Below are 13,344 nucleotides of genomic sequence, written 5' to 3' on the forward strand. Positions count from 1 at the left end.
TAACCTACATCAGCCTATTGGCCTTCTTGAGGAGGGGGAGAAGGGAGAAAAATTTATAACTCAATCTTATGAAAAATGAATGTTGAAAACTTATCTTTTATATATATGTATGTGTGTGTATATATATATACATATATATATATATATATATATATATATATATATATATATATATATATGTAAATGCTATTTACAACCCCTTTCCCACCCCAATTCAAAACAAATAAGAGTGGTGATATTAAATGTACTTTAAAATGTCTATTTAAAACCAAGCAACCATTATCTGTAATGGGGATGTTACAAGATCAAGAGTGAAGTAAGGTTACCATTAATATCACTATTATTTAATATTGTTATTAGAAATAGTGGCTGTAGTAATAAGAGAAGAAAAAAATGGAGAAATTGGAATAGGGTATGAGGAAATAAAATTTTCACTCTTTGCAGATGATATGATTGTATACTTAGTCACATGATGGTGTTTGTCCTTTCTTCTCAGAGGACCATGACATCAGGAAGTTGATGCCATGACAAGCTCATGAATTTGACTTGAGTGAAGGAGTTATTGTGCTATAACTCACCAGCTCACTTTCTCCATCTGGGTGCAGTGGCCACATATGAATCAGGATGACTGGAGATGGCTCTGGATACAAGACAGTCAGGATTAAGTGACTTGCCAAGATCTCACAGCTAGTTAAGAGTCAAGTGTCTTGAGGGTGGATTTGAACTCAGGTACTGCAGACCCTGAGACTGATGCTCTATTCTCTGCACCACTTAGCTGCTCTTATATACTTAGAGAATTCTAGAAAATCAACTGAAAACTACTTGAAATAATGAGCAATTTTAGCAATTTTGTAAGATACAAAATAAGCCTATATATTGCTGAGAAAATCCAACAGCAAGAAACAAAGAGATTCTATTTTAACTTGACATTATAAAATACTTGAGAGTCTACCAACAAGACAAATGCAGGGACTAAATGGATATTATTACAAAATATAAATTATTTCATGCAAATAAGGCCAGATCTAACCAATTGAAAAATATTTAATTGTGGGTACTTATGGGTGAGCTGAGCCAATATAATGAAATTACTTATGCGTAAGTAACCAATATAATGAAAATGACAGTTCTACCCAAATTAATCTATTTATTCAGTGCCATACCAATCTAACAATAAAAAAATTACAATAAGCATACTTAGGAGAGCAAGTAATAATTTACCTGTCAGATCTATGGATAAGGGAAGAATTTAAGCTCAAAGAAGCTATAGAGAGCATTTTGAGATATAAAATTGATAATTTAGATTATATAAAATTTAAAAGTTTTTGCACAGATAAAACTACTGCAATCAAGATTAGAAGGAGAGCAGCAAAATGAGGGGGGATTTACAGCAAGTATCTTTGATAAAGATATCATTTCTCAAGTATGTAGAGAAACTGAATCAAATTTAAAAGAATACAAGACATTCCCTGATTGATAAATGGTCAAAGGATATGAACACAATTTTCAGATGAAGAAATTAAAGCTATCTATAGTCATAGGAAAAAATTTTGTAAATTACTTGATTAAAGAAATTCAAATTAAAACATCAGATTGACTAATATGACAAAAACAGAAATTGATAAATGCTGGAGGGGAGGTGGGAAAACTGCATTGTTTGGGGAGTTGCCAACTGATGTAAGAATAATTTGAAGCTATGCTCAAAGGGCAGCCAAACTGTTCATACTCTCTGATCCAGCAATACTACTTCTAGGTCTATATCCCAAAGGATATAATTGTAATATAATATTTTTGTGCTATAAGAAATGACAAACAGGAGGAGTTCAGAAAAATCTGGAAAAGACTTAGATGAACTAATACAAAGTGAAATGAGCAGAACCAGGAGAATATTGTACACAGTGAGGACAATGTATATGATTGAATTGTGAATGACTTAGCCATGTTCAGCAATACAAAGATCCAGGACAAACCCAAAGGACTTATGAAAAATGCTATCCACCTCCAGAGAAAGAGGTCTTTCAGTCTGAACACAGACTGAAGCAAGCAATTTTTTTTTACTATATTTCTATATTACTCTATTTTTTTCCTTCCTTTTTTTGTAGATTTTTGCAATGCAATGGAGTTGTGACTTGCCCATGATCAGACAGCTATGTAATTATTAAGTATCTGAGACTGGATTTGAACTCAGTTCTTCCTGATTCCAGGGCCGGTACTCTATCCACTGTATCACCTAGCTGCCCCTCATGCTTTCTTGCACAAAATGACTAATATGAGAATTTTTACATAATTGCACATATTTAATCTAAATCAGATTGTTTAAACTCTTTCATTTAGAAGGGAGGGAAGGAGGGAACTCAAAACTTAAAAAAACCCTGCAAATGTTAAGAATAGTTTTTTATATGTAATTGAACAATAAAATATTATTTAAAAAATAAAAATAGGATAAAGAACATATTCTTGCAAACTCCTATGATATGAATATGTTGATACCTAAATCAAAGAAGAATCAAAATAAAGAAAACTGTAGATTGATTTCCCTAATGAATATTTATACAAACATTTAAATATCAGCAAGGAGTTTAACAACAATATCTCACAAATATAATGTACTATGACAAAGCTGGATTTATACCAGAAATGCAGGGCTCATTCCATATTAGAAAAACTTTAAACCTAATTGACCCTAAAAGTAACAACAGTAAAAATCATATAACTGTTTCAGTGCTTTCAGAAAAGGCTTTTGACAAAATACAATACCTGTTCCTGTTAAAACAACAGAAAGCATTGGAATATATAGCTTTCATTAAACCAATAAGTGATATCTACAACCAAGAGTAAACATTATTTTTAATAAGGATATTTTAGTATCCTTTCCAAAATGATGTTTGGCCTTCATTCTCAAAGAAGACCATGACAACAGGGAGATGACGCTATGGCATGCCAGTGAATTGGATTGGAGTGAGGGAATGCTGTGCTAAGTCACAAGCTTCACTTTCTCCTTTGGAGCCACCTAGGTCCAATGAATAGATATAAATCAGGATGCCTGGAGATGGCCCTGGATGTAAGACAGTCAGGATTAAATGACTTGCCTGAGGTCACACAAGTAGTAAGTGTCAAATATCTGAATCCAGATTTGAATTCAGGTCCTCCAAACTCCAGGGCTGGTGCTCTATCTACTGTGCTACCTAACTGTCCTTTCCCAGTAAGATCAGAAGTGAAGACAGGATTTCCATGATCACCATTTCTATTCATTATGGTAACCTTATATGTTAGCTTTAGCAATAAGACAACAGCAAAAAAACTATCATTTTTGCAATTGATTGGATAGTTTACCTAAGTCATCTGTAAAATCAGCACAGTTGGAGGATATAAAATAAAACCTTGGAAAATATTAGCATTTCTGTGTATTACCTTCCAGGAAGGTAGAGAAATAGAAGTTCCATTTAAAATAACTTACAGATATTATCAAATACTTGGGAATCCCCTCCAACATACACACAGGAATGAAATGAGCACAATTACAAAACCTTTCCCACAAATAAAGTCATCAAAATAAATAACGAGAAATATATTGTTCATTGGTAAACCAAGTCAATAAAATAAAAATGAAATTATGACCTTATTTGTTTATTTAGTGCCATACCAATCAAACAACCAAAGAATTATTTTATAGTTGGCAAAAATAAGCAGTAAAATTGGAGGGGATCCAAGCAGTAATAGATCTCTCTCTTTCTCTCTTCGTGTGTGTCTGTGTGTGTGTGTGTGTGTGTGTGTGTGTGTGTGTGAAGCAAATGAATACTATCAAATAGTATTTGATCAATCCAAGTTCCCAGTTGTAGGGAAAAGTATTAACTATTTGACAAAAACAGTTAAAAAAACTGGAAAGCAGTCTGGAAGAGTCTAGGTATAAATCAGTACCTTGTGTCGTGAAAGCAACAAATGAGTGTATGATTTCTATATAAAAGATATTGTCATAAATTACTGGGACAGGTAAAAAATTATCTGTCAGATCTTTTGAAAGGGTAAGAGTTCATGACAGACGAGATAGATCCACAGGAGGTAAAATGGATAGTTTTGATTATATAAAATTGAAAAGATTCTACATTTACAAAATCAAAGCTGTTATAATTAGTAGACAATCATGCAACTGAGAAATGTTTTACAGTAAGGTTCTCTTATAAAGTACTATACCTCACATTTGTCAGATTAGTTAACATGAGAGAAAATGAAAATAAATGCTGGAAGAGAAGGATGAAAATTGGTAGACTGCTGGTGGAAATATGTTCTAGTTCAGCAATTTGAAATTAAAACTCAGACTATTAAACTGTACTCAACCTTTAATGCAATGATATCACTACTAAGTTTATTCCATTGAGATAAAAAATGAAAAAATCTATATAGTAACAATTTTTAAAATATAATAAACTGAAAGATTTAGTAACTGATTAGTACAGTGACCCACTACTGTTTCAAAGAACTCATGATGAAATATGCTGTTCACCTCCAGATAAAGAGCTATTGAACTTACTAAGAACATGGCTAATTTGGACATTTGTTTCATATGACTACACATTTATAATGAGATTTTTTTTTTATCCTTCTTAGTGGTTGGAAGAGGTAAGGAAAGGTGGAAAATTTGAAACTAAAAGAAAGAAATTGCCTCTGTGCTTTGAGGAAAATAAAATAAAATAAAATTGAGCCAGATAGAAAGTTTTAAATAAGAGAGCAATAATAAAGGAAACAAAGGCACCTTTTGTGTAGATAACTTTCTTAAAGATATTTGTCAAAAAAGAGAGGAGAGATCTAGTAAAATAACAGCAAAAGATGGATCCAATAAGAATATTTTGGGATCTAGATTTTTAAAAAATATGTAACGTTATGTATTATTTATAATTATAATGGAGCAAAATTAAACCTAAAAACTTCTGCTTACTAGTTGTCTTCCACGAATGTATTATATTACATAAGACTGTATAAAATGTAACCATAGAGATAAAACTGTTGGGTATGTATATGTGTGAACACCCCAAAGATATTTGTTGAGAGGATATATAGAATCTGTATACAATCCAATTGGATTTTAGAGTTACAATGTCACAAGCATTTTCATTGAACATATCCCCTTCATAGAATGAAATTTCTCCCCAAGGGATGCTATAGATCAGACAGGAGACCTTGGGAGTTGGCTACACATCATTCAATCTATGATAACTTTGAGTGATCTGTTCAATTGGCAACTAGGGCCAATGAATAGGTAAATGTTTTGAAAAACCTATAGCTTCAGAGGCCTAACAGTTGCTTATTCTAACCACCATTTTGTGCCTGCCCAAAGCTCTACTTAGACTGGTCTTTATAGACAGAGACCTTCAGAAATGTTGACCTTGAAGCATCCTAAGAGCTCATGAGACTACTGGACAGCTGGCTTGCAGAGTTCTAGCCCGTTCTGGGCCACACACAAAAGAGGCAAATTTGAGAATGACATGACAAATGATAGCCATCAGGATATACAGTTGGAAAATGTGGGTTCTCTAAAACCTAAAGAGTCAGCTCTTAAAACTCTGGGCTTCCTTCTTAGATTATGGGTATGCATGGATTTTTCTCTCATTGTCCCTCACATGGGCCTCCATCAGATATAGTATACTCTTCAGCTCTAATGACCTCATCCTCGGTGTGATTATTCATGAATCTCAGGGATATGTGTCCATTTGATTCCAAAGTCAGAGCACTATCTTTCTGATGTGAACTACAGGTTTTTGACCCTATTTTGATTCTGAACACCACCATAGACTTGTCCTTGATTGGAGTCCATAGAATACTGGGAGGGAGAAAACTGAAACAAAAAGGAGCATAAATCCTTTTCTGGACTAACCCTTTATTTTAAGAATGAGGAAACAGAGACACAGAGACCCTATAAAGTAGCAAATCCAAAACTTGAGTCTCTGACTTCGGATCTTATAACCATACTTGTGTTAGAATTGGGTTATGGCAAGATATATCATTTATGTTTTTATGGGTTAAGAAAATTCTCGGTGGCAGCTAGGTGATGCAACGCACAGGCCCTGGAGTCAGGAGTGCCTGAGTTCAAATCCGGCCTCAGACACTTAATAATTACCTAGCTGTGTGGCCTTGGGCAAGCCACTTAACCCCATTTACCTTGCAAAATCCTTTTTTTTAAAAAAAAAATTCTCTACTCTGAGTTTGCAGTATTTTTATTTTATTTTTATTTTTTAGTTTTTTTGCAAGGCAGTGGGGTTAAGTGGCTTGCCAAAGGCCACACAGGTAGGTAATTATTAAGTGTCTGAGGCCGGATTTGAACTCAGGTACTCCTGACTCCAGGGCCGGTGCTCTATCCACCACGCCACCTAGTCACCCCTGCAGTATTTTTTAAATTTATGAATAAGAAATAAGAAAATTAAAAATAATTATTTTATTAAACATTAATAATAATATAAGACAGTAAAGAAAATGTGGCAATTATAGAAAGATGGGTGATATATTGGGAATTATAGGAGTCCAGATTCCCTGTAAAACACTCCAGTAGAGATTAAAAATGCATCAGTTATAAAAAGAATATTGATAATCTGTAGATTACATGACACCTTCCAGCTATAGACAGAAAAAAACACTAGAATCTTGGAGAAATTTGACGGAGATAAGCTAGGGTAAGTTTGTACAGCAAAAAAATCTGTGGGGACAAAAAGAGTATATGGGAAAGATACTGCCTTAGATGAAGGATCCCAAGGCTTAAGATAATTCTAAGCAGTTCAGTTTGAGAGCATCTATAGATCCTAATAGCAGGAAGGTAAGGGCCCTAAGCAATAGTCTAACTCATGCGGATTGCCCTGGAGCCTATGTCAAGAGGGAGGCCATAGACAGAACTCCGGACTAGAGTAGCCCCTGAATCCACTAGCAGTGGGATGAAGGAAGCACCCCAAGTAGAGCATAATTCAGGGTGAGAGGCCCTGGGCAGAGCCTTGCGTGTAACCTCCTGGTAAGAAGTAATCAAGGGGAAAACCAGAGAGTTCAGCATGAAAGAGCTCCAGGCAGAGCCCAGCTGCCCTGTAGCCTAGTTTAGAAAGAGTTGAACTCTACATCAAGAGAAAGGGGAAGAGCCCTGCAACAGGCCTGGGTTGAACCCATTATAAAGGAGACTATGAGGAATCCTTGTAGCAACTGGAAAAAAAAGTCTCAGCTTCAGTTCCTCCCAGAACCCTTACTACAGTAGAGATAGGACCCTGAACCACTTCTAGTTTTGAATTTACATCTAGGCAATCTAGATCTGTGCCACAGCAAACAAATAAGACCAAACAATTCTACAGAAGAAAGTACCAAAGTTTAACCATTGAATTCTGAGCAGAATTGGCGTCCACACAAGCCCCCTAGGTTTGGAGCAAGCCAATGAAAATACCTACTTATATGAGACTATATATTGGATTTCAACAAGTCTGGAGATAAACCCTGCGTAAGAGAACAACTACCCCAAGTGCTGGTTCACAAACTTCAGGGAGGGGAAAAAAATGTCCTAGTCATTAGGATTTTAAGATTACCTAGAAGAAATGAAACAAAAGAAGCAATGTAATAACTGGGGAGGAGAGAATGGTAAGGGAAATTGAGACCTGGGAATAGATGGTAGAAGAGCTCATCTAAGCACTGAATAGTTTGAAAATTTAAATGGGCAAAACAGGAAAGGTTGAAACAAGAAAATGCAAAAAAAAAGTTTAAAAAATGATTAAAGTGGGAAAATAATCAAGAAGAAATATCTAAATTCTTTGATAATCTGGAAATTGTGATTTTTAAAAAGTCTCATACCACATTTCAAGGAATGTTTGAAGTCATACATTTTTAGACTAGTCAATGTGGAAGTTTTGGTTTGGTTCTTTTTTTTTGGTAGACTTTCCATTTGTTAAAAATATTTTTAAATTGTGAAATGGAGAGAGGCAGAGATAGGTAGAAATAATAAGTAGGTGGTATCTTGGATAGAGTACTGGACCTAGAATCAGAAAAACTTCCTGTGTTCACATCTGGCCTTAGACATTACTGTGTGACCTTTGGCAAGTCACTTAACCCTGTTTGCCTCAGAGTAAATGAGTTAGAGAAGGAAATGGCAGACCACTCCAGTATCTTTACCAAGAAAACTCCATATAAGGTCACAAAAGAGTTTAGACATGACTAAAGAACATACAAAATAGATCAATATATAAATAAGTTATTTAAAATAATCAAGTGTTTTCTAAAAATCTTGTTTTTTAAGAGTTGAGTGTGGATGAAATCCTATTCTGTATTAGCATTGGACCTGGAAATCAGAAGGTCTAAGTTTGAGGAATGCCTCAGCATTTGACTGTTGCCTACCTCATCAGAGATGATCAGAGCATCTATGTCCCAGGGTTGTTGTGAAAATAATATTTGTAAAGTATGTTGGAGAATTTTCTCTACCAAGAGGAGGTCCAATGAATGACTAGTTCAAAGAGGAGGCCAGTCTAAAAGCAAAGAAATCTATTAGCTTGCTAAGACAGCTATTGATAATTGTTTCAGCTTCCTGGAGTACAGATTTAGTTTTCATAACTTTTCACACCATAATCAATAGCATTTTTGACAACTTAGGATAGATAAATGACACCCTCCACAGGGGAAGCATGACTAGAGAAAAAGGGAAATCTTTCAAGGAAGAAAGGGAAAGTGGGGGCAGCTTCTAGAGAAATATTTACCATGCCACTGGTAAGGTTTGTAATCAGAATGAGAAGATATTGTCTGTTCAAGGGCAAGGGGATCAACAGTTTTGCAATTGTGAAAGAGATCCATTTAGACAAAACTGTAGGGTCAAGGTAAATATTTAGAAAAGACTACAAATTCTCATTTATCCAAGGAAAACTAATAGTTGTGAATAGTAGCAGATCAAGCTTTCCTTTTTTTTTTTTTTTTTTTTTTTTTTTACTATCTTTGCAGCTTATTGTTTCTTCTTCAGTAGCAGTCGTGAATTATTATGAGGCCACCAGATGGTTGGGGAACCTATATTGTTAGCAGTGTAATAGCTGGGGAGGAGAGAATGGCAAGGGAAATTGAGACCTACTACTCTTGAACAGACAATATCTTCTCATTCTGATTACAAACCTTATCAGTGGCATGGTAAATATTTCTCTAGAAGCTGCCCCCACTTTCCCCTTCTCCAAGGGCTTGCTTTACAAACTTTAGAGCTCTCTAATTTGCACAGGCTCCTCAAAGAACCTGTCAGATGCCATTTTCATCCTATTAACTGATTCCTTCCCTTTTTTTTCTTTGTTTCATCAGGTTTCAGAAATGGCTGAAGATGGCAGTGATGAAACTATGTTTATTTGTGAGTATATCACATGAAAGAAGATTGAAATGACCCAAACGAGTCAAATTTATAAGAATACAAAGTCATTACTTAATGTCTTCATGGTCAAAGGATATGAATAGGCAGGTTTGAGATGAAGAAATCAAAGTTATCTCTAGTCATAAAAAAAGATCTAAATCTTAGAAATGCAGATTATAATAGCTCTGAGGTACTACATCATACCTGTCATATTGGCTAATTTGACAGAAAAAGAAAATGACAAGTATTGAATGTGATATGGGAAAATTGGAACCCTAATGCACTGTTGGTGGAGTTAAGAACTGATCCAACAATTATTTTGCTTGTTTTTGCAAGGCAAATGGAGTTAAATGATTTGCTCAAGGTCAAAGAGCTAGGTAATTATTAAGTGTCTGAAGCCGGATTTGAACTCAGGTTCTTCTGAATCCAGGGCCAGTGCCACCTAGCTGCCCCTGATCCAACAATTCTTTATATATATATATATATTTACATTTTATTGAATTTGTTAATGTTACAGGGTTCTTGCACTGCCAAAACCATGCCTGAGAATTCAAATAATGAAATAAGGCACAATGGACAGTCTCATCTACCCATCATACAGTATATTAAAACCCGATTAATGTTCATTTTGACATTTTCACAATCTCTTTAAAATGTTATAATAAGAATTGGGATTTAAAATCTACTGCAGGTCTTCAAATTTCTAGTACAATATGCCATTAAATAACACTTCCACATAATCATCTCAGTTCATTCCTCAGTAATGTAATCCAACAAAATACTGCTGGCAAAGATGCTTACTTTTCAGGGAAAATAGATGGCTCAAAGTCCAAGAATTCTATTTAATTCTTTTGACTAAGGTTTTTGGTTCCCAAATGAAGTCTTCAGTTTAACTGAGTAGACCCAGTTATTCTTTTGAACCTCCACCTTCTCCTTGGTTTGGCAGTTTGTCCAGGAACACCTTTCTAAGAGCTAGCCTGACAATTCTTCCCCATAACTCCAGCAACTATGCCAAGAAGCAGTTGGCAGGGGTTGCACCTTCTATAAGTCAGAAGGTGATTTTTGCATCTGAATACCTTAAGAGAGAATATGTTGCTATCAAGATCTGGGAGATTGTTTTACTCACCTACTTGCTTCCCTCTTGTCAGTGGCAAGTCTGCAACTCCTGAATTTGGCATTGAAATTTAATATAGAGAAAGCCAGACTCTGCACATCAAGTGGTCACACACCATTTTGCAATGTTTGTCACTGAATCAAAGTGACAAAACTAATCAGGATGAAACAGAATCTGAAGTTAGATGGAATGAAACGTTCATACTATAGGCAATAACTTTGGATGGCTTTGTCAGGTCCTGTTTAAGGACTAAGTTACTGGATTGTTTAACCTGGAGTTATATTAAAAACACTATCTTCTGCTCCATTCTTTCCCCCCCACCCCCTGACCTCTGAACAGCCAGAGGCACATCCAATAGAGACACGTCCAATAGCCAAGTCAGGATAATCATTGCGACAAGGAACATCCTGACCTTGAAAAGGCAGGGATGATCCAACAATTCTTTTTTTTTTTTGCAAGGCAAATGGTTAAGTGGTTTGCCCAAGGCCACACAGCTAGGTAATTATTAAGTGTCTAAGTGTCTGAGTCCAGATTTGAATTTGTACTCCTGACTCCAGGGCTGGTGCTCTATTAACTGCACCATCTAGCTGGCCTGATCCAACAATTCTTGAGAGCAATTTGGAACTACGCTGAAAGGGCTGTAAAACTGCATACCCTTTGACCCAACATAGCACTACTAGATGTGTATAATAAAGAGATTTTTTTAAAAAAGGTAATGAATCTAGCAGCTCTTTGGAGCTACTAAGTGGCAAAGAATTGGAAATTGAGGCAATGCCCATCAGTTGGGTAATGACTAAACAAGTATATGATTGTAATGGAATTGTGCTTCAAGAAATGACAAGCAGGATGCTTTCAGAAAACCTGAGAAGGCTTACATGAATTGATACAAAATGAAGTGAGCAGAATGAGAACATTGTACACAGTAACAGTAATATTGTATGATGATCAGTTTTGAATGACTTAGCTATTCATATCAATACAGTGATCTAAGATATTTTCAAAGGACTTATGATGAAAAATGCTATGCGTCTCCAGAAAAAGAATGAGTCTGAATTCATCTTTTTTTATTATAAAGATTTTATTTATATTGAGTTTTACAATTTTCCCCCTAATCTTACTTCCCCCCACAGAAGACAATTTGCCAGTCTTTACATTGTTTCCATGGTATACATTGATCCAAATTGAATGTGATCAGAGAGAAATCATATCCTTAAGGAAGAAACATAAAGTATAAGAGATAGCAGGATCAGACAATAAGATATTAATTTTTTTTCCCTAAATTAAAGTTAATAGTCCTTGGTCTTTGTTCAAACTCCACAGTTGTTTCTCTGGATACAGATGGTATTCTCCAAATTGTCCCTGATTGTTGCACTTATGGAATGAGTGAGTCCATTAAGGTTGATCGTCTCTCCCATGTTGCTGTTAGGGCGTGAATTCATCTTAAAACCTAATTATTTTCTTGCTTTTTTTTCTTGTGGGTTTTTAGGGGAGTTTTTTTTGGGTTTTTTGTTCTTTTCCTTCCCAATATGATTAATATGAAAATATGTTTTGCATGAATGCATTTGTATAATCTATATCAAATTATTTGCCTTCTCAAGGAAGAAAAGGAAGGAAGGAGAGAGAGAAAATTTGGAATTCAACTTTTTTTTAAAAAGGAAAAGATTGTTTTTGCATGTAATTGAAAAAATATTTAAAAAAAACTAAAAAAGTAATATTGAAATGACTTTATTAATCATGTAAAATTATAATAGTTTTTTTTTTAATGTGGAAAAATATTTTCTGAAAATCCAGGTAGTTTCTTTAGGGGGTGGAGAAAGCTACAAGAAACTCAAGAGTAGCTTTAAATAGCCCCTATTTAGGATTTGTATGAATGAGATGAGCAGAACCAGAAGGACATAACAGCAACATGGGGTTGATGATCAATCTTAATGGACTCGCTTATTCCATCAGTGTAAGAATCAGTGACAATTTGGGGGTATCTGTGATGGAGAATGCCTTCTGTATCTAGAGAAAGAATTGTGGAGTTTGAACAAAGACTATTGCCTCAAATTTAAAAAAAATAAAAAAGTTATCTTATGTAATTTTGCTATTTCTTATATTTTTTTCCTTAAGGATATGATTTCTCTCTCAACACATTCAATTTAGATCAATGTATAGCATGGAAACAATGTAAAGATAACAGACTGCCTTCTATGGAGTGGGGGGGGAAGCGAAATGAGGGGGGGAAATTGTAAAATTCAAAAATAAATAAATAAATAAAAATTAAACCCACTTACTAAATGGGGAAGATTTTATAATAATTTTAGTAAACAGGATTTTTTTTTACAGTTTTCTTGCATACAGAACATTGTAGTTTGTAGATACTAATTGAGAAAAATGATATGGTACCAGAAGTATGAAAAATATTTTACATTTATAACTAAGGAATTGAAAATAGAGGGTATTTGTGTATTTCCTTTCCCCCCTATTTGGAATAATTGTGTTTTTATTTTCAAAGAAATGACTACAAATGATTTATAGACATTTCCTTATAGTACATTATGTTTTTATGGAGTGGAATGACGTAGCTTACTTAATCAAATGAGTTGTCTGTTTTGTTTGCTTTGGTGATAGTCACTTTCATGGTAATCTTAGCCAGCAGTCAGCAGTATGTTCTTTAATATACGTTTTACAAGTTTGTTACAGCATTAATTAAGATTTTCTGGCAGTCTGGTTAAATTATAGCTAACCATGAATACTGCCTTTGAAGAGATCTATTTGTCTATTTACAGGGTGTGAAGACTGTGGTCAGTACCATGATTCAGAATGTCCAGAATTGGGCCCAGTGGTGATGGTAAAAGGTATTGAGCAGGGCAAGGTGAGCAACTTTAAATTAGTTTTTTATTTTACAGGTGGGATT

The 13,344-nt window shown here is 34.7% G+C and overlaps 1 long non-coding RNA gene across 1 annotated transcript; it reads left to right on the plus strand.

Moving 5' to 3' along the window:
* Window positions 1–211: 211 nt before the first annotated feature.
* Window positions 212–13,279, plus strand: LOC141506768 (uncharacterized). The gene is made up of 3 exons (XR_012473972.1): window positions 212–729; window positions 9,286–9,331; window positions 13,217–13,279. It is a non-coding gene; the product is annotated as an uncharacterized LOC141506768 (long non-coding RNA).
* Window positions 13,280–13,344: the final 65 nt, after the last annotated feature.

Source organism: Macrotis lagotis, chromosome 1, assembly GCF_037893015.1.
Source record: "Macrotis lagotis isolate mMagLag1 chromosome 1, bilby.v1.9.chrom.fasta, whole genome shotgun sequence".
Lineage (NCBI taxonomy): Eukaryota > Metazoa > Chordata > Mammalia > Peramelemorphia > Peramelidae > Macrotis > Macrotis lagotis.